At 43.3% G+C, this 23,711-nt stretch overlaps 1 pseudogene; it reads right to left on the bottom strand.

Annotated features, from left to right (window-relative positions):
* Positions 1-780: 780 nt before the first annotated feature.
* LOC117364826 lies at positions 781-14,957 on the bottom strand (annotated as a pseudogene).
* Positions 14,958-23,711: the final 8,754 nt, after the last annotated feature.

The raw sequence follows: 23,711 nt of genomic DNA, 5'->3' as shown, positions 1-23,711 counted from the left end.
GACAAGACTTTCACACAGAACGGTGAATGAAGATAGGTGAAAGCAGCTAGGGCTCTTCAGACTGGAGAAGAGACAGATCAGGAAACAGGACCTATAGGCTCAACTGGACTTGATTTTGCATCATTGAGTTGAAGAGATGTTACAGTTGCTCAGTGCTTGGTTATATTCTGGGAAGATATGGGGAGGGAGGAAAGGGGGAATGGGTTAGTTGGGGGAACTTTTTGTATGAGATTTATTGTTATTCTGTAAGTTAGGTTTTTTCTATATATGGACTTTGGATATATGGAATTCATGAAAATCTTCTCAACAAAAATTTGTTGATAAAAATGCTGAGTGCAATGGAACAGGAAATTATGAATTGCTTGTTTACTCTTAGGACTAGAGGGCATGCAATGAAGGTACTAAGTAGTAGAATTAAAACAACCTGGAGAAAATATTTCTTCACTCAATGTGTAATTAAACTCTGGAATTCGTTGCCAGAGAATGTGATGAAAGCAGTTAGCTTAACAGGGTCTAAAAAAAAGGTTTGGACAATATCCTAAAAGAAAAGTCCATAAGCCATTATTAAAATGGACTTGGGAAAATCCACTGCTTATTCCTAGGATAATTACAAAGTTATCAATTTGCCACGACGAAACGGCTGTGCTGAAATATCCCACTCTGTCATTTATATTCCTTATATTTTGCATTTGCTTTTAAAGCTCATGGTTAGAAATGTAAAAACGTCTATAGATTAGCTAAGTGCGCTTCTTGTATTTTGAGGACTTTACTGAACATTAACTACATCTGGAAAACCGTCATTGTGGCTTTTACATATTTCTCATCAGGTATCGGTTTCCTCTGGCTACCAGGATGCAGAAATGCCTTAATTATCGGACTTTGTAATCCTGTAGCAAGGGGAAACCCAACAGAACATCGGCCTTTTTCTCCACCACCATTAAAATGGCTCCTGCTGGTTTCCAACCAGGAAATCCTGACCGTGATCTTTCAAAACCTTTTGAAGGCTGGGAAATATCTATCAGTGTCTCTCCGAATGATCAGGTCAAGCTGTTTTTCCTGCTGCGGTGGTTTCAGAAAAGGGTAGGCCATGAAAAGCAACATTAGCTCCGCTGATCCTTCTACATATATGCCAATTAAGGCTTTCTACTTAAAGTCTTCCCAAACAGGTTGTATTTTTCAGCAATGTATTTTAGGATGGCTTCAATGCGTCATGGGCACTTGAAAAATTAGAGTACTTTTTTAGATTACTCTCTGGTAGTGACAAATTCTCCTTCAAACTTAACGCCAGCTGCTGCCAGCAACCGTCAGATCGATTCCATTCTGCCTCTCACATTGAGATAATAAAGTTTGTATTTTCCAGTCTTCTTTCCTGCAATCTCAAATTATGCCCTCTAGTTTTACCCTTTTCTCTTCTCCGGAAAAGATTTGGTTCTATAGGGAACAGATCATTCATGTTTAGGTATCTTCATTTACATTTGATTTAATCCACTTTTAAAAAAAAAAAATTAATTCTTTATTCATTTTTAAATCAAATACATAGTGCAACATTTGAAAAACTCAGTAATATAGCATACTGCACTCTATTCCATGAAGTAATATACAGCAATTAAAACCCTCCCACCATCCTACTCCTCCCCCTTTCCCCTCCTGGATGTGCATAGTAGAGAATGACACGGTGACAAAATTCATCACCGTTCCCGTCTCCGCGGATAACCGCGGGAAATAATCCCATGTCATTCTCTAGTGTCTGTTTCAACCTCGGTCCTTCGACACCAGCATTCTTCAAAGCAAAGCTTGCGGGTCAGTGGTTGTGGCCATTCGTACTCTGATTCTTCCCTCTTTCCTTAAAGAATGACATGAAGATGGTTTCCCGCGGTTATCCGCAGGGACGGGAACGGTGATGAATTTTGTCACCATGTCATTCTCTAGTGCATAGCAATCTTTCATCAATCAAAGGGAAAATAACAATTACATTTCATAACTTACAATACTTTGTTAACGGGCCCCAAATTTCCTTAAATTTGCTATGATGTCCCCTCTGAAGAGAATTAATGTTTTCAAACTTATAAATCTGGCATAAGGATTTCCACCAAAAACTGTAATTCAGGTTATCCCAACTTTTCCGGTTTTTCATTATCAACTGCATGGCTACTCCTGTCATGATAAGGAGCAATCTATTCTGATTCGCATTAATTGGTTCCTTGGATAGTAATATCGTTCCAAATAATATTATATCATAGGATAGTGATATTGGAACTTCCAGAATCGTAGTAATTTGACCCCCAAATGATCTTTGACAAATGTCTGTGGTAACATAAGTGACTATGCACAGTTTGTCAGAATAAGATTATTTATCATATCCAAGCAGGAAACAGGAAAAGAGCCAGATAGAAATCAACTCAGAAAAGTGGCTCTATTTACTGAAATTTTCTGGGCATAGAAATATCAGAACAGTGATGGACTCTTATACCAAAAAAACCATAAGACTGAAATGAGCCACCATGTCTTAGATTCAGGACTATAGAATAGCTCCTGTTTTGACTTCTCAAGTTGGAGTCCTAGCCTAGAACAGAAATGCCCAGAACTGTAACATAAGAACATAAGAACATAAGCGTTGCCTCTGCCGGGTCAGACCAGGGGTCCATCGTGCCCGGCAGTCCGCTCCCGCGGCGGCCCCCCAGGTCCATGACCTGAAAGTGTTCCCTACCTAACTTAAAATACCCATACCCTGTTCACTCAATGTCCTGTAAGGTAAATCTCTATTTGTACCCTGTTATCCCTTTCGCTTCCAGGAAGTCATCCAGTCCCTTTTTGAACCCCAGAATTGTATTCTGTCCTATCACCTCTCCGGGAAGCGCGTTCCAGGTGTCCACCACCCTCTGAGTGAAGAAGAACTTCCTTGCATTCGTTATGAATCTGTCTCCTCTCAGTTTTTCTGAATGACCTCTTGTTTTAGTTGTCCCTGCTAGTCTAAAGAATCTGTCCCTCTCCACCTTCTCTATGCCTTTCATGATTTTATAAGTTTCTATCATGTCCCCTCTCAGTCTCCGCTTCTCCAGGGTAAAGAGCCCCAGCCTGTCTAACCGTTCGGCATATGAAAGGTTCTCCATACCCTTTATCATCCTCGTTGCCCTCCTCTGGACCCTCTCGAGTATTGCCATGTCCTTCTTGAGGTATGGTGACCAGTATTGGACGCAGTATTCCAGATGTGGGCGCACCATTGCTCGATACAGTGGCAGGATAACTTCTTTTGTTCTGGTAGTGATACCTTTTTTGATAATGCCCAGCATTCTGTTCGCTTTTTTTGAGGCCGCTGCACATTGTGCCGCCTGCTTCATTGTGTTATCCACCAATACCCCCAGATCTTTTTCTTGACTTCCTTCCCCGAGTACCCTCCCTCCCATCGTATAGCTGTACATGTAGTTCCCCTTCCCTATGTGCAAGACCTTACATTTCTCCACATTGAAGCTCATCTGCCATTTTTTTGCCCACTCACTCATTTTGTTCAGGTCGCTCTGCAGTTCTTTGCATTCTTCAACAGTTCCGGCCCTGCTGGAGAGTTTTGTGTCATCCGCGAATTTGATAACTTCGCACTTTGTCCCCGTTTCTAGATCATTAATAAATATATTGAACAGCAACGGTCCCAGCACTGACCCCTGCGGAACACCACTTGTGACCCCTATCCAGTCAGAGTAGTGCCCCTTTACTCCTACCCTCTGTTTCCTGTCCGCCAGCCAATTTTTGATCCATCTGTACACGTTTCCTTCCACCCCGTGACTCCACAGCTTCTTCAGTAAGCGTTCATGGGGCACCTTGTCAAAGGCTTTTTGGAAATCCAGATATATAATGTCTACTGGGTCACCTTGGTCCAATTGCTTACTTATCCCCTCAAAGAAATGCAGTAGATTTGTCTGGCATGATCGGCCTTTACAGAAACCATGCTGACTCGATCTCATCAGATTATTTTTTTCTATATGCTCGTTGATACCTTCCCTGATCATTGATTCGACCATCTTCCCCGGAATTTAGTTTTGTATATTCAAGGATTTGATATATTGCTTTTCGACATAAATAACACCAGAAAAACAGGAATGCAAAAAAACTAGAGCTAGCGCCCCTGGGCTGGAAGATGCCTGAGAGAAGATACGAGGTAGGAAATTCTAATGAAAAGAGAGAGGCTTGTGCTTCTGGAAGACGCAGTCCTAAGAAAAATAGTTAGAGAATTGTACAGAGAGGGTACCAGGTATTGTTAATAAGATTATATTGTGCGTGTATAGATGAAAAATGAATGGGAAAAAATGGGGGTGGGGCTTGGACAGGGCTTTTGAGCACCCCCAATCATATTGAAAAGTTGGCTCCTAGGTTGCCAACCATCTAATGCAGGGGTAGGGAACTCCGGTCCTCGAGAGCCATATTCCAGTCGGGTTTTCAGGATTTCCCCAATGAATATGTATTGAAAGCAGTGCATGCAAATAGATCTCATGCATATTCATTGGGGAAATCCTGAAAACCCGACTGGAATACGGCTCTCGAGGACCGGAGTTCCCTACCCCTGATCTAATGGATGTTTCCCTCTAAACATGCTTCAAGTTGGGCAGGATCAGGAAAGGCCAGAATGGAGGGGAGGTGTGGCCTAGTGGTTAGACCGGCTGCCTCAGCAACCCAAGCTTGCGAGTTCAATCCCAGCCTGCTCTTAGTGACTGTGGACATGTTACTCAATCCCTCCAGGTAGGGAAAAAAAACTTAAAAAGTACCTGATTACTATCCAGGGTATTGTAAACTGCCTTGGGTGAATCTCTTCATGAAAAAGGCAGTTAACAAATCCCAAGAAATAAATATGTCTTTACTTGCAGGTCCACTGGCAAAAAAATCATTGGCACGCGTCGCACCTCTACGTTTTCTGTTACAGCCCCTACAATTTGGAACGCTCTCCCTTTGTATATAAAAATGGAAAAAAACCTAAAAAATTTAAAATGCTTTCTTTTTAATGATGCTTTTAACTGAACTTCTTTCTCTTAACTATTAATTTTATACTGCTCCCCAGTTCCTAAGTGTTCTTCCCTTATATGTTCCTCACTTTTCTATTACAAGTGTATTTCTTCCCTCTTTTCCTTATGTTTATATGGCCTAAGGGTCAACATTTACCCAGTTTGTACGGTTCGTTTGTCTTGTAGTTTTACTATAAGAAAGTATGTTTAATTGTCATTTTTGTCAAATGTAAATACTTTTTATTTTGTACAACGCTTTGTAGTAACGAAAAGGCGTTTAATCAAAAATTGAATAAACTATAAACTATAGAAACATAGAGTATGATGGCAGAAAATGGCCGTTGGCCCAACAAGTCTGCCCACTCGAAGAACCCTCCCTCAACAAGAACCTTCCCTCTGAGAATTTCCCGGAGCGAACCCACTCCAAAAACCCTTCCTCAACAAGAACCCTCTTTTCCCCGGAGCGAACCTACACGTTTATCCCATCGTCCCTTGAAGTCGAGTGCGTTCCTGGCCTCAACTACCTGACGTGGAAGACCATTCCATCGATCAACCACTCTTTCGGTGAAGAAGTATTTCCTGATGTCACCATTAAAATTAAAATTAAAATTATTAGTACAAGAAGACAATTTATCTTCTCATGTACAGCACCTCAGACTTGGAATGCGCTTCCCATGTTTTTACGGGAAGAGAAGGTGTTTGGCAAATTTAAAAGCGAGTTAAAAACCTTCTTGTTTAAAGATGCGTTTGCAAAGTAACTATAAATTTTATTTTATTGAGTTATTTTAGTGATTTTTTTTTTTTTTTTTTTTGCTTTTACTTGTCTACCAACTTCCTTTTGTATTTTCCTTATATGTCCTCTCTTTACTATAAAAAATGTATTTCACCCCCTCATACCTTCTGTTTATATTATAATGAATTAAGTGTATGTTTTGTTTTTGTTTCCTTAAGAATGTATATTGCTGTACATCGCTTAGAAATTTGATTAAGCGATTCAACAAGCCAATTAATAAACTTGAAACTTGAAACTTGAAATCTCCCGCCCTTGAGTTTGAGCGGATGCCCTCTGGTTGCCGTGGGCCCCCGTAAGGAAGAAGATATCTTCCTCCACCCTAATACGGCCCGTAAGATATTTGAATGTCTCTATAGAGGCTGCTAAAGCCCGGTTACATGAGCAAAGCCAAGAAGAATTTGAAGAGAGCAAGCACTAATGGGTCCTTTCACTAAGGTGCGCTAGCGTTTTTAGTGCACGCAGGAAATTACCGCGCGCCGCGCTTCTAGAACTAACGCCAGCTCAATGCTGGCATTAAGGTCTAGCGCGCACTATTCCGCGCGTTAAAGCCCTAACGCGGCTTAGGAAAAGGAGCCCCAAGGTGCGGTAGCCGATTTTGCGTGCGCTAACTGATTTAGCGCGTGCTACGTTGATTAGCACGTGCTAAATCAGCGCACGCTAAAACGCTTAGCGCGCCTTTGTAAAAGAGGGGGTAAAACTGGTCCCTGATCCATTTTTTTTCAACCCCCCCCACTCCCCCTCCCGACTCACAACCATTAGGGATGCAGCTATAACCAGACACCAAAACCAGACTCAACAGAGAGAACATAAGAATTGTCGCTGCTGGGTCAGAATAGTGGTCCATCGTGCCCAGCAGTCCGCTCATGCAGCGGCCCTCTGGTCAAAGACCAGCGCCCTAACTGAGACTAGTCCTAACTGCGCCCTAACTGAGACTAGACCAGCATACGTTCTTGTTCAGCAAGAACTTGTCTAACTTTGTCTTGAATCCCTGGAGGGTGTTTCCACCTATAACAGCCTCCGGAAGAGCGTTCCAGTTTTCTACCACTCTCTGGGTGAAGAAGAACTTCCTTACGTTTGTACGGAATCTATCCCCTTTTAACTTTAGAGAGTGCCCTCTCGTTCTCCCTACCTTGGAGAGGGTGAACAACCTGTCTCTATCTACTAAGTCTATCTTGAATGTTTCAATCATGTCCCCTCTCAATCTCCTCTGTTCGAGGGAGAGAATCCAGCAGCCACTTGACCTTCCCTTGCACAAGAGATGACTCTTAATTAACTGCTTTGGTGGATGGCGGGTCCACTTGAGAAAAGGGGGGGGGTCATCCAAATGGTCCATGCCATGTGCATCAGAGCTGAAAAGCACAGCAGAGAAGGTCTCCTGTGCTCTAACTCAGTGGTTCCCAACCCTGTCCTGGAGGAACACCAGGCCAATTGGGTTTTCAGGCTATCCCTAATGAATATGCATGAAGCAAATTTGCATGCCTATCACTTCCATCATATGCAAATCTCTCTCATGCATATTCATTAGGGCTAGCCTGAAAACCCGATTGGCCTGGTGTTCCTCCAGGACAGGGTTGGGAATCACTGCTCTAACTGATATTTACCTCGTCCTGAGAGATCGCTAACCCCTCTTGCTAAATCCCCGCGTGCTAAATATTATCGCGTGCTAAACGCTAACGCGTGCATGTTATCCTATGGACGCGTTAGCGGTTAGCGCATGCATTGATCCAGTGCACTCTAAATCCGCGCTAAAATGCTTAGCGCGCCTTTGTAGAAGACGGGGGGGGGGGGTAAAACTGTGAAACCAAGCAGATCTTCATTGATGGCCAACCCCAGCAAACAAGGCGATACATATGGAAGGCAAGTAATATGGATTAAAATGTAAAAATGTCATTATAGCTTTAAAAATCTCTTCCCTGTCCTTTATTATGTTAACAAGCAGTAGGGAAGGTGGATATATTTGTGGATAATGAGCGCACGGCCTCTTTTACAAAGCTGCGCTAGCGGCTGAGCTGCGCAAACGGCCCTGAAGCCTATAGAGATTTAGGGCCCCTTTTATCAAGGCGCGCTAGCGGGTTTAGCACGCGGGACTTTTAACCCTGCGCTAACCCCCGCGCTAGCCCAAAAATTGCCGCCTAGCACGGCTTGATAAAAGGAACCCTTAAATGGCTTCGGGGCTGTTGCCGCGCGGGCTTTGTAAAAGAGGCCAAGTGTATTAACATTTTTGGATCTTTTATTTATTTATGTTTAGGCAGATTCTTCTCTCTTTCAAGATGTTGACTTAATCAAATTTATTTTTCTTGGATTATCTAGGATTTTTTTTTTTTTTCTTTTTCTTTTATGATATTATGTCATTTTCTTTTTCACTTTTGTTGTAGCGATGATTATAAAATTGAAATAAAAAAACATAAGAACATAAGAAGTTGCCTCCGCTGGGGCAGACCAGAGGTCCATCCTGCCCAGCGGTCCGCTCCCGCGGCGCCCCATCAGGCCTAATTGCCTGAACAGTGTCCCTGACTAATTTTGTAACTGCCTCTAATCCTCTAATCCTATCCCTATTACCTACCTTTACTCCTATCTGTACCCCTCAATCCCTTTGTCCTCCAGGTACCTGTCCAAAATGTGTTTTTAGACTGGAAGCCCTGAATATGTATACCCTAGAGGAAAGGAGAGACAGGGGAGATATGATTCAGACATTCAAATACTTGAAGGGTATTAACGTAGAACAAAATCTTTTCCAGAGAAAGGAAAATGGTAAAACCAGAGGACATAATTTGAGGTTGAGGGGTGGTAGATTCAGGGGCAATGTTAGGAAATTCTACTTTACGGAGAGGGTGGTGGATGCCTGGAATGCGCTCCCGAGAGAGGTGGTGGAGAGTAAAACTATGACTGAGTTCAAAGAAGCGTGGGATGAACACAGAAGATTTAGAATCAGAAAATAATATTAAATATTGAACTAGGCCAGTTACTGGGCAGACTTGCACGGTCTGTGTCTGTGTATGGCCGTTTGGTGGAGGATGGGCTGGGGAGGGCTTCAATGGCTGGGAGGGTGTAGATGGGCTGGAATAAGTCTTAACAGAGATTTCGGCAGTTGGAACCCAAGCATAGTACCGGGTAAAGCTTTGGATTCTTGCCCAGAAATAGCTAAGAAGAAAAAAAAATTTAAAAAAAAAAATTTAAATTGAATAGGTTGGGCAGACTGGATGGACCATTCGGGTCTTTATCTGCCGTCATCTACTGTGTTACTATGTTACTATGTAGCTTGTGCTAATCATTAGCATAAGCTAATGTAATTAGCATGGGCTAACGCTGTAACTTCCTTTGATGAATTCTCCCTAAATCATTTTAGCATACTAAAACAAAGTTTAAAATTACCCCACCCCCCTTTTATCAAGCTGCGCTTGAGATTTTTAGCGCGGGCTGACAAGGTAAGTGCTCCGATGCTAATAGGAATTCTTTGAGTGTCAGGGCATTTACTGCGCCAGCCCATGCTAAAAACCTCTAGTGCAGCTTGATAAAAGAGGCCAAAAATATGTGAAAAAATTTTAATTTCTTACCCCTTTCAATTAGTAACTGCGAGGGAACGCAGCTCAAAGATATTAATGAAAAAATATTTTTTAAAGGGTTTCTAATACGGTTCAAAAATTATCTTTTATAAAATATACTAGTATTTTAACCCGTTACATTAACGGGTGCTAGAGTAGACATCTATTTTGGGGTTTTTATTTTTCTTTGACTCTTTCTCCTTGGATGCTGTCTGTCTGTCATTCTTTCTGTCTGTGTCTCTCCCTGGCTCCCTGTCTATCTTTCTTTCTGTCTCTGTATTTCTCTGTTGTGCCTTGCCTGCCTGTCTCTCAGTGGCCCCCTTCCTATGTCCATACTTTCCCATCCTATGTCCTTAGTGCCCTCAGTGCCTCCTATGTCCTTAGTAGCCCAGTTCTTCCTTCCCATGTGCTTAGTGCCCCCAGTGCCTCCTTCCCATGTCCTTAGTGCCCCCGGGGGGGGGGGGGAGGAAGAGAGAGAGCGGAGAGGTGGCGACCGCTGCGTCTTTCAACAGGGAGCAGGACAGACCGTAAGGCGCGCAAGCGCACTTCCTATGTGTCGCTACAGCTCGCGGAAAACCGGCGCACACATAGGAAATGCGCATGCGCGGCCTAGCGTTTTATTATATATTAGATTAGATGCATTAAAACTAGGATGTATTTTTAAAACAGTCAGAAGTGGTTACACAGTGGATCTAAATGGATCCTGAGGAAAACTGGTTCATTCATCTTAAAACCCAAAACACATTACCTCTTCCCACTTTTTAATTCCTCACATAAATAGAAAGAACAGTGAGCATTGATAACCTAAACATTGCACAGCTCAGTGCCTTTGAATGAGATCCAGTGAACCGAAAGACGGAAAACGCTGAAAATGAGCTTGAACGCAGACCGACTTCAATACAACAAAAAACCACCAACCAGGTCTATTCTGTGTTTGATAGTTCACTAGGAAAATTGATTCTCAGGGTAAATGGAAAGGGAATTACTAATCTAAGGGGTCCTTTTACTAAGGCGCGCTAGTGCGTCTTAGCGTGTGCTAAAAATTAGTGTGGCGCAGTGGTTAAAGCTACAGCCTCAGCACCCTGGGGTTGTGGGCTCAAACCCATACTGCTCCTTGTGACCCTTGGGAAGTCACTTAATCCCCCCATTGCCCCAGGTACGTTAGATAGATTGTGAGCCCGCCGGGACACACAGGGAAAAATGCTTGAGTACCTGAATACATTCATGTAAACTCTTCTGAGCTCCCCTGTGAGAATGGTATAGAAAACTGAATAAATAGTATGAAGAGTTTCAGCCTCTGATAACCAGAGCTGGTATTGTGACATCATAATGCCTCATTCCACCAATGCTTAAGAGCCAACCTCATCAGTGATGTCACAATGGCTTCATTGTCCTACGCTTGGCTCACTTTTACTACATGTTGGTTTCCAGATGACGCAGTGGTTAAAGCTACAGCCTCAGCACCCTGGGGTTGTGGGTTCAAGCCCATGCTGCTCCTTGTGACCCTGGGCAAGTCACTTAATCCCCCCATAGCCCCAGGTACGTTAGATAGATTGTGAGCCCGCCGGGACACACAGGGAAAACTGCTTGAGTACCTGAATAAATGCATGTAAACCGTTCTGAGCTCCCCTGGGAGAACGGTATAGAAAATTGAATACAATTGAATAATAAATAAAATAAATGCTAACGTGTCCAAAGGATATAATGGATGCGTTAGCATTTAGCGTACACTAATTTTTAGCATGCGCTAAGACGCACTAGCACGCCTTAGTAAAAGGACTCCTAAGGCTTGTGTCTTCCACTACAGTATCATGTGACCCCACCATCTAGTCAAGGTGCCAGCCAATGGCATGGCAGTTGCAATACCACAGCATGACATCCTAGAGTGCCCTGGAAATAGGACCTGTTAGAGAATAACACAGGGACAAATTTTTCCCCGTCCCCATGGGAACTCATTTTCCCGTCCCCGCGAGTTATTTTCCTGAGCTCTAGAATGTTGCTACTTAGGATTTTAAAGTGTTTGAGGCTTGTGCAGATGAGGACGGAGCTTAGGCATTGGTGGAATGAGGCATTATGACATCACAATCTGAGCTCTAGAATGTTGCTGCTTATGATTTTAAAGTGTTTGAGTCTTGTGCAGATGAGGACGGAGCTTAGGCATTGGTGGAATGAGGCATTATGACATCACAATCTGAGCTCTAGAATGTTGCTACTTAGGATTTTCAAGTGTTTGAGGCTTGTGCAGATGAGGACGGAGCTTAGGCATTGGTGGAATCAGGCATTATGACATCACAATCTGAGCTCTAGAATGTTGCTACTTAGCATTTTAAAGTGTTTGAGGCCTGTGCAGATGAGGACGGAGCTTAGGCATTGGTGGAATGAGGCATTATGACATCACAGTCTGAGCTCTAGAATGTTGCTGCTTATGATTTTAAAGTGTTTGAGGCTTGTGCAGATGAAGATGGAGCTTGCAGGAATCAGGCAAGAGCAGGAAAAGAACTTGCGGGGACGGGACGGGAAAATGAGTCCCCATGGGGACGGGGAAAAATGTGTCCCCCGTGTCATTCTCTAGTTGTGACTACAAGGCTGGAGAAAGGAAGTTGACAGGTTGATGTTGCATAAAATAAACCTTTGCATTTTAGCTGCACTACAGGTCTCTTCTTCCAATGAGATTGACTAGTCTGAAGAGCTCATGTACTGACCACTTTCACATTAGGACCAACAGAGAATTCAGTTTTCTAGTGGGAGCTTTTTTAAACCTTGCAGTACATCTAAGTGGAATGCAGACTCTACCACCTTCATCTTATTACAGAAAAAGGTGGAAGGCGTTGTTTTAATGTCACGGCAGAAAGAGATCATTTAAAATTACGCTTGTTTAATGAAACTGAATCTTAGCAAACCTCCTCCCGCTCAGAGACATTGAAATTCAAATGTCAGTTCATGCAGATCGTGTTATTATATGGATTGGCCCAAACCCAAACCAATTTTCCTTGGCCTCCTACTAACTCCCAAACCTTATTATCAATATTACTCTTTCGCTATTTAAGAAAATGTGGGGGTTTTTTTCCTTTTCAAGTCTACCCTAGAAATATTTCTTTGATTTTACTTCAGAGATGAGTCATCAGATCTCCCTCCAAATGACTTCGCTTAATTTCTTCGTTCTTTCTTCCTGGAAGGCCAAAGGATGCTTTGGCGAAATCCATTTTCTTTTGTGACTCTTTAACAGAATGCTGTCTTTCTTATGTGACTTTGGCATCTTCATTTGACATCTCTCCTGAATGTTTTGAGTGGGTGGCGAGATTTTCACATTTTTCATGACTCTGGCAGTTTGACATCTGAAACAGATTGTGGAGCCTCATGTAACGCATCTGGGTGTGTTTGTTCTGGATAAGTATTAGAGATGTACTTTCTTTGGAAATCAAATAGGTATTACCAGTGATGGACCTGATTTTTAAAACAATTATGTAGATAGGAAAGGCTCATGCTTGGTTAAATCCCCCTGGATTTTCAATAGCATATAGAAACATATATACCGTATTTGCCGGCGTATAGGACGACTGGGCGTATAAGACGACCCCCCAACTTTTAGTTAAAAAATAGAGTTTTGTGTTATACTCGCCGTATAAGACGACCCCTTCTTCCGCACACCTTCTCTACCGCCCCGGGTGCAGCACAGCCGGCCAGGTTCCCTTACTTTAGTGGCACTTCCCCGACCGACCGACAACAGCCCCGATCCGACAAACCTCCCTGCCCTTAACCGCGAATCTAAATTACCTTCTTACAGCTGCTGTAAGAAGGTATTTAGATTCGCGGCTACAGGGCAGGGAGGATTGTCGGACCCGGGCTGTTATCGGTCGGTCGGGGAAGTGCCACAAAAGTAAGGGAACCTGGCCGGCTGTGCTGCAACCGGGGCGGGGCGGCCGCCCCTCTCTCTTGGTACCGCGAGGCTACTCTCCTTCTCCTTACCTGCCCTGCCTGCAGCACAGAGCCGAACGGAAGTCTTCCCGACGTCAGCGCTGACGTCGGAGGGAGGGAGGGCTTTGTTTAAGCTTTGTTTAAGCCCTCCCTCCCCTCCGACGTCAGCGCTGACGTCGGGAAGACTTCCGTTCGGCTCTGTGCTGCAAGCAGAGAAGGTAGGGAGAAGAAGAGCCGCGCGACTGAGTACATCCAGCCCCGCAAGTAAGGGCATGTAAACTGTACCCGGCGTATAAGACGACCCCCGACTTTGGGGAGGATTATAAGGTACTAAAAAGTCGTCTTATACGCCGGCAAATACGGTATATATAAATTTTTTGGAGTATTTATATATCACTACATTCAGATACTCAAGCATTTTCCCCTATCTGTCTAGGCAGTCTTATCGTACACTAGTCTATACTCTACCTCTACAGTCAACTCGATTATTGTAACATCACCTACTTGGCACTCCCCCAGAAGAATATGCGGCGATTGCAACTGGTACAAAATGCAGCGGTTAGACTACTTTGTGGACTGAAGAAGTTCGATCACGTAACACCTTCCTACCGACGTCTACATTGGCTGCCGATGGAGGCACGTGTGAAATTCAAGCTTGGTTGTTTTTGCTTCAAGGTACTTTATGGCTTAGCCCCTAAATATATAACAGACCTTTTCTCTTACACAACCAACAGACATAGGCGAAGCTCAACACCCGAACTTTGTTTCTCCACCGGCTAGAGGTTGTAAATTTAAAAGTCATCACCAACATCTTTTCTCACATCAAGCGGCACTATAGGGTAAAGATCTAGAACAATTACTCATGCCTACTACCTCTAGGGAATTCAGGAAACGCCTAAAAACGCATCTGTTCCTGAAATACTTAGGAAACCAACCTATACCATCTTAGTCCTCAACCAACGATCTCTAGAACTGTTAATCACTAAGTCTGTACTTAGTTTATTCCACTCAATCTGTAACATCTTTAATCATTGTAAACCGCATAGAACTTCACGGTCCTGCAGTATATAAATTGTTATTATTATTACCTAATATACCTGGGCAATGGGGGGATTAAGTGACTTGCCCAGGATCACAAGGAGCAGCATGGGATTTGAACCCACAATCTCAGGGTGCTGAGGCCGTAGCTTTAACCACTGCACCACTCTAGAAATCAAAATGCAGTAAAAGTGAGCCAAGTATAGGCCAATCAAGCCATTGTGACATCACTGATGAGGTTGGCTCTTAGGCATTGGTGGAATGAAGCATTATGATGTCACAATACCAGCTCTGGCTATCAGAGGCTGGAACTTATCACACTATTTATTTATTGAATTTTCTATACCGTTCTCCCACGGGAGCTCAGAATGGTTTACATGAATTTATTAAGGTATTTAAGCATATTTCCCTGTCTGCCCTGGTGGGCTCACCCTCTACCTAATGTACCTGAGCAAAGGGGGATTAAGTGACTCGCCCAGGGTCACAAGGAGCAGTACGGGATTTGAACCCACAATCTCAGGGTGCTGAGGTTGTAGCCACACTCTCCCATTCATATGTATTATATGTCTACACTTGTCCCCTGAGCAATGGAAGTAAAACCCAGATGTCTCAATCCATCCTATATTTTATCTGGAGCCATATGGTAACCTTACTCCGATTAGATCTTTCCAGCTTACCCATGATGGCCAGGGTGATGTATTAGTAATAGGTAAGCTGCAAGTTTCTATAATCGTATATATAAATTGATTATATATATATTCATGCTTTGATGTCAGTTTTAAAGCGAATGCAGGGATGTAATTTATATCCTTGTACCGTAGGGATTTGAGCCTTGAAAAAACACGAAGTGAAACATGTCGGCGGCATATCAATCCCTGAAATGACCACAGAGCTAATTCTGATAAAATTATATTTATTATAAATAATCACAAGTTGGGATTTAAGAAAAGTGCAGGAAATTAACAATGATCCAGTGACGAGTTGACATGGTAATCACTAGGCAAATGAAAATTTTGAGCCCAGTGAATTGTCTCTGAGAATCAGGGTGACAATACTTATATGAAAAGGTTGTTAAGGCTGGTGTTTAAGTTCACACTTTACAGAGCCATATAAAAGCATTTGGAACCATGAGGGTTCTTTTAGCCAGGCAGAGGGCAACAATTCTCAATTTACCCCATACATGGCTCCTGAAAACTGTCCATGTAGACAGCACCTTGAACGATCGCAATAAAGACCAATCTTAATTTTATCATAGAACATGGAACGGTTGGATAATGGGGCCATATTGGCCCTGGGGAGAACTGGAATCCTTACGAGCTGAGATATCTTTTTTGACCTGGAATAAGAACTGGCCCCCAAGTATCCTTTAGAACTAAAAACATCTTTAAGAGAATCCATGCACCACAATGCTTTGCAGTCTTGGCTCTGTTTGTCAAGGGCTTACATCTTTCCAGTATCTCTCGGATCGTAGGGAAGAGCCGAGATAAAGCAACATTAACTACATGTTCAAATCACTGGCAGGGAATTAATAGTCAGCGCTATAATGATGTGCCAGGAAAGCTGACTGCCAAAATGGGATTGTCCTTCTACAGATAGTAGATTCACATGTTTTTAATGCCTGTCATCACAAGACTGAAAACTACAGCAGCAGTGTTTCAGTCTGTCCACCTGTCTGTCTAGGGGGTATGATTACATCTGCTAAACTACTCCGATCATCTGGAAACTGGGGAGAGGGGAAGGTGTGTCAGAAGCTGATGAGGTTGAAAAGGTTTTCAATAGACCAATGCCGAAAAAAGCTCGGAAAATGCCTATACATGGTTTTTCTTTCGGGTTTTTGCCTTTCTTTTTTTTTTTTTTAGCAAATGTTATTTCCATTGGATGGTACCAATCTGAGTCTTTGTTATGTCAAGGCAACTAGGATCTCTTTCCTCCAAGTACGAGGGCAGATGACATGCTCCATTACACTCAACTAGAATTACTTTTGTTAGCAATGAGGTGGACTTTGGAAGTGGCAAGGATACTTTGCCTGGTAAGCATTTTTTTGTTTAATTTGGTTTGGTTTTTTTCATTGATAGATTGAAAGTATCAGTGCATTATATTATGATATTCTTCTGGCTGTTTACTTCTGGATAGTTCGATCCATGGTAGCCCACAGAAAAGATTTTTCAATTATTTTAGACATAAAATCTGCCCCTGAGTTGCTCATTTTTACATTACAAGTTCTCAACCCAACCAACAAAATTGTGGCAGTCTCCATCAAGGGCCATATACTTAGGGGCAAATTCTATAAACGATGTCCCGACTGTATGCGGTGGTAGACATCCTACTGCTGTCTGACCAGCCAATCAGAATGCACGTATTTTTTTTAAAAACCACCGAGGCAGGCAGCCTACATTGTAGGTGTTTTTGTGAGCCAAGGGAGGCATGTGGGGCTGCTTAAGCTTACCCAAGGCTAGGCATGGGTGTGGTTTAGCCTAGAGCTTAGGTGGCCCCGGACATCTCCCTAGGGCTGCGATAGGTGCCTGAAATATAGGCCAGCAAAATTCCATGGGAGGAGCCTTAGGAATCTAGCCAATCAGAGCCCTAGGTCACTCCCAGTGCATCTCAGGATGCACTGGGAAGGAGGCCTAGGACTCCAGTTGGCCCAGATGCCTATGGCCTCTCCTATGGGAGGGGCCTTAGGCATCTCCCCAGTGCATCCCAGAATGCACCAGGAAGTAGAAGGCCCACCATTTTGCTCTGGGCCTGCCGGCAGAAGGGAGTAACCATCAGACAAAGGTGTATTCAGGAGGTTCAGGGGTGGCAGGAGGATCTTGGAGGTGTCAGAGGGCATTCAGGGAGTGTTAGGGGGATCTTGGAGTGTCGGGGAGTGTCAGGATGAAGTTGGGAAGTGTAGGGTGGAGTCAGGGAGTGATTGGGGGGCTTTCGGGGATGATGGGATCAGCGGCAGGAGGGAGTGGGCATCCCTACTGCCGGGGATGTCTCGGGCATGGTGGCAGGAGGAATTGTGCACTCCTCCTGCTGCAGACATTTAGGGGGGGGGACTTCGGGGTTTCCAGCAGGAGGGAATGAGCTTCCCTCCAGATGGTTGACTTCATGTGGGGGTAGTTATAAAATCATGGCCTCAGTTTGCTTCATCCCTAACTTTAGGTGACCTGTAGAGAATTATCTCCATAGAGCTCTCATCTGAGGAAATAACCAGGTAAATATTCAAAAGCATTTATCCAAATGGCAGTATCATAGAAACATAGAAACATAGAACATGACGGCAGCGGACCGCTGGTTGAAGAACACTGCATTCTCTTAGCAACGTGATTGAAACATCTAGGCATTTACATTGTAGGCGCCATGAACATAATCTGGCCCTCATAGAAACATAGAACATGACGGCAGAAAAGAGCCATGGCCCATCTAGTCTGCCCACACTAATGGCCCACCCCCTAACTACCTCCATGAAGAGATCCCACATGCCACTCCCATCTTTTCTTAAAATCTGGCACGCTGCTGGCCTCAATTACCTGTTGTGGAAGATTATTCCAGCGATCAACCACCCTTTCGGTGAAGAAATATTTTCTGGTGTCGCCATGAAATTTCCCACCCCTGATTTTCAACGGATGCCCTCTTGTCGCCGTGGGTCCTTTAAGGAAAAAAGAGATCTTCTTCCACCTCGATACGGCCCGTGACATATTTGAACGTCTCGATCATGTCTCCCCTCTCTCTGCGTTCCTCGAGTGAGTACAGCTGCAACTTACCCAGTCGTTCCTCATATGGGAGATCCTTGAGTCCTGAGACCATCCTGGTGGCCATTTGCTGAACCGACTCAGCTCTCCGCACATCTTTTTAATAATGCGGCCTCCAGAATTGTACACAGTATTCCAGATGAGGCCTCACCATGGACCTGTACAACGGCATTATGACCTCGGGCTTACGGCTGACGAAACTTCTACAGATACAGCCCATGATTTGTCTAGCCCTGGATGAAGCTTTCTCCACTTGATTGCCAGTCTTCATGTCTTCGCTAATAATCACCCCCAAGTCACGTTCTGCTACAGTCCTTGCTAGGATCTCACCATTTAGGGTGTAAGTCTTGCATGGATTTTTGCCGCTAAGGTACATGACCTTGCATTTTTTGGCATTGACACTTAGTTGACCAATGCTCCAGCAGGAGTAGGTGTTTCTTGTCTGGGTAAATGCTGCTGACTGGCATAGTCAGAGGCTGAATTCACAAGAAGGAAAATTCTATAACATACATGCTAACATCAGTAAATAACGGTGTCAGGTCAAAAGCGAGCTGGGACAAAGGCGCGCGCAGACAATTGAGCGCAGCACGGAGGCGCGTGCCAAAGAAAATTACTGTTTTTAGGGGCTCCGACGGGGGGCATGGGGGGAACCCCCCCACTTTACTTAATACAGATCGCGCCGCGTTGTGGGGGCATTGTGGGGGGCTTGGGGGGTTGTAACCCCCCACATTTTACTGAAAACTTCACTTTTTCCAGTAAAATGGGGGGGTTACAACCCCCCAAACCCCCCCACAACGCCGCCGCAATCTGTATTAAGTAAAATGGGGGGCTCCCCAACAAAAACCCCCGTCGGAGCCCCTAAAAACAGTAATTTTCTTCGGTGCGCGCCTTTGTCTTCCGCGATTATGTCTATGAACCGTAAATAACATCAGTAAATAAGTGTTCCACAAATGTTTTGCACAAAACTCAATGCCGCGGCTGGAGGGCATCCGGAAATGCACGGACGTCGATACGATGGCATCACGTGCATGTGTGATGTCATCACATTGATGTCCATGCATGCGCTGAGGCCCTCCAGATGGGGCTCTGAGCCTGCAATTGCTACGCCGGGGGGGGGGGAGGGGTGCTGCAGTTGGAGAGGTGTGGAGAGGAGAGGCACCGGCGTTGGCTGACTGCCTACAGGGTGTGTCTCTTGCTCCGAGAGGTACGTCCTGTAAGCAGTCAACTAGCACCTCTCCTCCTCGCCGGCATCTCACGGCACACCTGGAATCTCACCACACTGCGCTAGTGTGCCACGGCACAGTGGTGTGCCCTGAAGAGATTCCGGGTGTGCCACGAGAGATCCCAGAATTTAACTTTATTTTTAAAAATTCCCTTCATAAGTATACACTAGAATAGATGCCGCGTACGTTCTGTACGCAAGAGTTTGTCAATGTTATGAGCGTCTGCGTGCATAAGGATACAATCGCCCAGACAAGCATCATTCTTTGACGTGATTGGTCCTTGAAAACTAACAGCAAGTACGGTAATTTTATTTTTTATGCAGTTGTTATCCTAACTTGAGCAAACAAAGCAATCGAGGCTTTGTTACCGTTTGGATCTTCTTATATTTGCGAACTTGGTTTCTCAGCTCCGACAGAAATTAAATCGAGAAAAAGAGAACGACTGGTGGAGGATGAAATGCGTTTTTTGCTTGTCGAATATCGATCCGCATTTTGAGTTAATTTGCTCTCAAAAACAAGCTCATCCATCACATGGATCAGCAATTCTATTCTATCTGCTTTAGTTTCACCGCTGTTACAATTACCCATTCATAGCTTAAAGAACTTAAAATAAATAACTCTCAAATTTAATTTTTTGTGGGTTTTGCAATTTTATCATTTCAATTTATAATGTGCCGGAGCTCAAAAAGTTTGAGAGACACTGGTTTACGATGATAACATTTACATATTCTGAGTGTACGGGTGTAGCGGCCAAAATTCCACCTCTCTGTATATGATCTTGGTTTCTGAGCTCTGGTTGACGTCATTGCGATGTTATCTCGCAGCGCTGCTTTTTCAGCTGAATCACTCGGCTACAGCGTTCATTTCTTTTCCGACAGTGATATGCTCTAAATGGGTTTTGCAGAGAGAGATTGTTAAGCAGAAAAGTCTTCTGTGTTTCATCATTTAATAAGGACAGCTTGGGGATGTATTATTTCACCCTTGAGGCAGGTGTGATGCCAAACACGGCCATGATCAGTTTAAAATATAGTATCTTGGTTTTTAAAGCTTCCTAATCTTTCGCCTAATAAATTATTTCTTATGCATCTTAATGCTGGTAGGTTTTTTTTTTTTCTTTTCTTTCGCTGCTTTGGTTTAACATAACATAAGAATTTGTTTCTAAAGCGCAATTACCTTAAATTTCAATGCGGTTAACAAAAGATTAACTAGAAAAAATCATTCAAAATGATGGATACATTAATATTAAGAACCAAGAAACTTAACCCCTCTTCTACTTCGGTGCGTTAACCGATTACCGCGCGCTAATCAAATTAGCACACGCCATACGCTAACATGTCCATAGGCCAGGGGTAGGCAATTCCGGTCCTCGAGAGCCGGAGCCAGGTCAGGTTTTCAGGATAGCCACAATAAATATGCATGAGATAGATTTGCATCTCAAGGAGGCAGTGCATGCAAATCCATCTCATACATATTCATGAGGGCTCATAGTATTCAAAATATTTTGAGTATTTTGAATACTATGAGCCCTCATGGATTGAACCTCACCAGTGATTGGATGACAGCTGCTATATAGCTAGGTTTTATTTTTATATTCAAGTTTCAAGTTTATTAGTGTATTTGATTAATCACCTATTAAAATTACTAAGCGATGTACAAAATCAATAAAGAGCAATAAAAAGAAACTAACAATATACATAGTGGTTACATATTATACATACATGAGTCGGGAGGAAAAAAGGTTAAAAGTTACAATTTTTAAATTTTTCAGTAGAAAAATAAAGGAAAAAACAAAAGGAGGGGGTATTAAATCCATAGCATTATTAAAAGCATATCCAAAAAGTATAAAAAATTTCAATTATTAAAAGCGTCATTAAATAAATAAGTCTTTAATAATTTTTTTAATGTAGAGATATCTTTTTCAATTCTAATGTATTGTGGTAGGGCGTTCCACCATTGAGGTCCCATCACAGTGAACATGTCTGATCTACGTGTTCCAATAATTTTTAGAGAAGGTACAGTAAGCAAATTTTGTCCAGATGAGCGAAGTGGTCGTTGTGTATATTCATTTTCATTTCCATATTCATTATACTGACTTGTTGAGGCTTTAAGTTTTTGAGCATTGCCTTACTTTGTATGGTCTGTTTTTTCATTTGTTAGGACGGGTCACATGTTAGAGGGGGTGACTATATTAGTTCCACTTTAATGGCCACGGCCATCTTACTGCTACTGCTCCAGCAATCAACATAGAGACTTAGCGTTTGCTAAAAATCCGGATAGTTCTGGTAAATACCTTATCTTTTATAAGTACTTTTTAACTTATACTCTTTTGTACCGGTTTACTGATGTAATTTTATTCTTTTCAGCTCTCTCTGTCCCCGACCCTGAAGAAAATTTTGAAACGCGTCGGTGGGGAATGAGGCAGACCCGGTTTAAAGCTAAGTTATTTACTATGCACTAAATAGAACTATAGAGACCATTATGCTTTATAAATAATGCACTGACACTTTATAAATTTTTATAACTTATTACAAGACATAACAAGAAGTTGCACATTAGTTCAATATTCACAAAAAAATGTTCCAGTGAGGACGGCTACCACACTACTTTATTGTGTGGCATTCTGAGGAACTATTGTGATTTGAACATATATATAGTGGAGGTCTGACTTTGGTTTACATTATTTTGATATAAAATAAGGCATTTGTCAATGAATTGGGGTGATTTGGGATGCATAGTTTTGACCATTATCAATGGGATTTTATAGGAAATTCTTTGATTAATTGGCAACCAGTGGGCATTTCGAAGCAGATGGGTCACATGATCATACTTCCTGGTTTTTGTTATTAGTTTATTAGTAACAAAAACCAGGTGGGGGAACCATATACAGCTGCATTATGATGTCATCGAGAGTTCTGAGTATGACCCAGATGCATTGTGATGTCACTGAGCGTTCAGACAGCTTTCTCATTTGTTCTTTCCATCCCCTTTGCTTTTTAATTTCATGCAATGTATCCTACCCACTTCCCTAATGTAGCATGGTTGTTGTCTGTAATGTTCATGTTGTCTGTTTTTCCCCATTTGTACATTTTAACAAACTTTTTATATTTGTAATATGGTAAACCGCTTTGTTTTTAAAAGCGGCATATCAAGAATAAATAAACTTGAAACTGTAGTGCTACTAGACATATGCAACACTGTACATCAAAGCATAAAAGAGTCAGTCCCTGCTCCAAAGAGCTTACAATCTAGTCAAGACAGACAAACTGGACAAGAAGGTGCATCAATGCACTGTGCTCAGGTGGGGGGAATTACAGAGGGAATGATAAGACAGATATTGGTGCTTAGCAGATGGGTTGGAGTTTGGAACTTAAAGCATCTTCAAAGCAATGGGCTTTAAGTCTGGATTTGAATACTACCAGAGACGGAGCCTGATGTATCGAATCAGGCAGTTTGTTCCAGCAATATGATGCAGCAAGGTAGAAGAGATGGAATATGGAGTTGGCTGTAGAGGAGAAGGGTACAGATAAGAGATACTTATCCAATAAGTGGAGTTACCAGGGTAGCAGGGGGTATGAGGACAGAAGAGAGAGGAAAGATACTGAGGAGCTGCAGAGTGAACACACTTGTAGGTCAGTCAGAAGAGTTTGAACTGCTTGCGGAAATGGGTAGAGAGCCAATGAAGTGACTTGAGGAGAGGGGTAATGTGGGCATAGCGACATTGACAGAATATGAGGCGTGCAGCAGAGTTCTGAACAGATTGAAGGGGAGAGAGATGGTTTGGCGGAAGGCCAGTAAGAAGTAGGTTGCAGTAGTCTAGGTAGAGGTGATTTCATGCCTAACTTCAGATGGTGTCAGGTCAAAAGCGTGCCGGGACAAAGGCGCGCCTAGACAATTGAGCGCAGCGCGCGCTGCCGCGCCGCTCTAAATTACTGTTTTTAGCGCTCCGATGGGGGGATGTGGGGGGGAACCCCCCACTTTACTTAATAGACATCACGCCGCATTGTGGGGGCGTTGTGGGGGGTGTTGGGGGTTGGAACCCCCCATTTTACTGAAAACTTCACTTTTTCCCTGTTTTTAGGGGAAAAAGTTCCGTTTACAGTAAAATGTGGAGGGTTACAACCCCCCAAACCCCCCATAACGCCGGCGCGATGTCTATTAAGTAAACTGGGGGGAGGTTCCCCAACAAAACCCCCCGTCGGAGCCCCTAAAAACTGTAATTTAGAGCGGCGCGGCGGAGCACGCTGCGCTCAATTGTCGGCGTGCGCTTTTGTCTTTCGCGCCGTTGTCTATGAACCCTTCAGATACAAGCACCTATGCCAGCCCAAGGCTGTTGCATCCAACTACTGTCAGCAAATTCAAGTATTCTAGAACTGTGCACCTAAAATCTGTCCCACCCGTGCCCCTGCCCTGGTCACACCCCTTTTGAAGTTCCATGCAGGTTAGGAGCTCAGGATGACTGCCTATATTTGGTA

Source organism: Geotrypetes seraphini, chromosome 8 (genome assembly GCF_902459505.1).
Source record: "Geotrypetes seraphini chromosome 8, aGeoSer1.1, whole genome shotgun sequence".
Classification (NCBI taxonomy): Eukaryota; Metazoa; Chordata; class Amphibia; order Gymnophiona; family Dermophiidae; genus Geotrypetes; species Geotrypetes seraphini.
The sequence above is the reverse complement of the archived record's forward strand: the minus strand, read 5'-3'. Positions and strand labels throughout refer to the sequence as shown.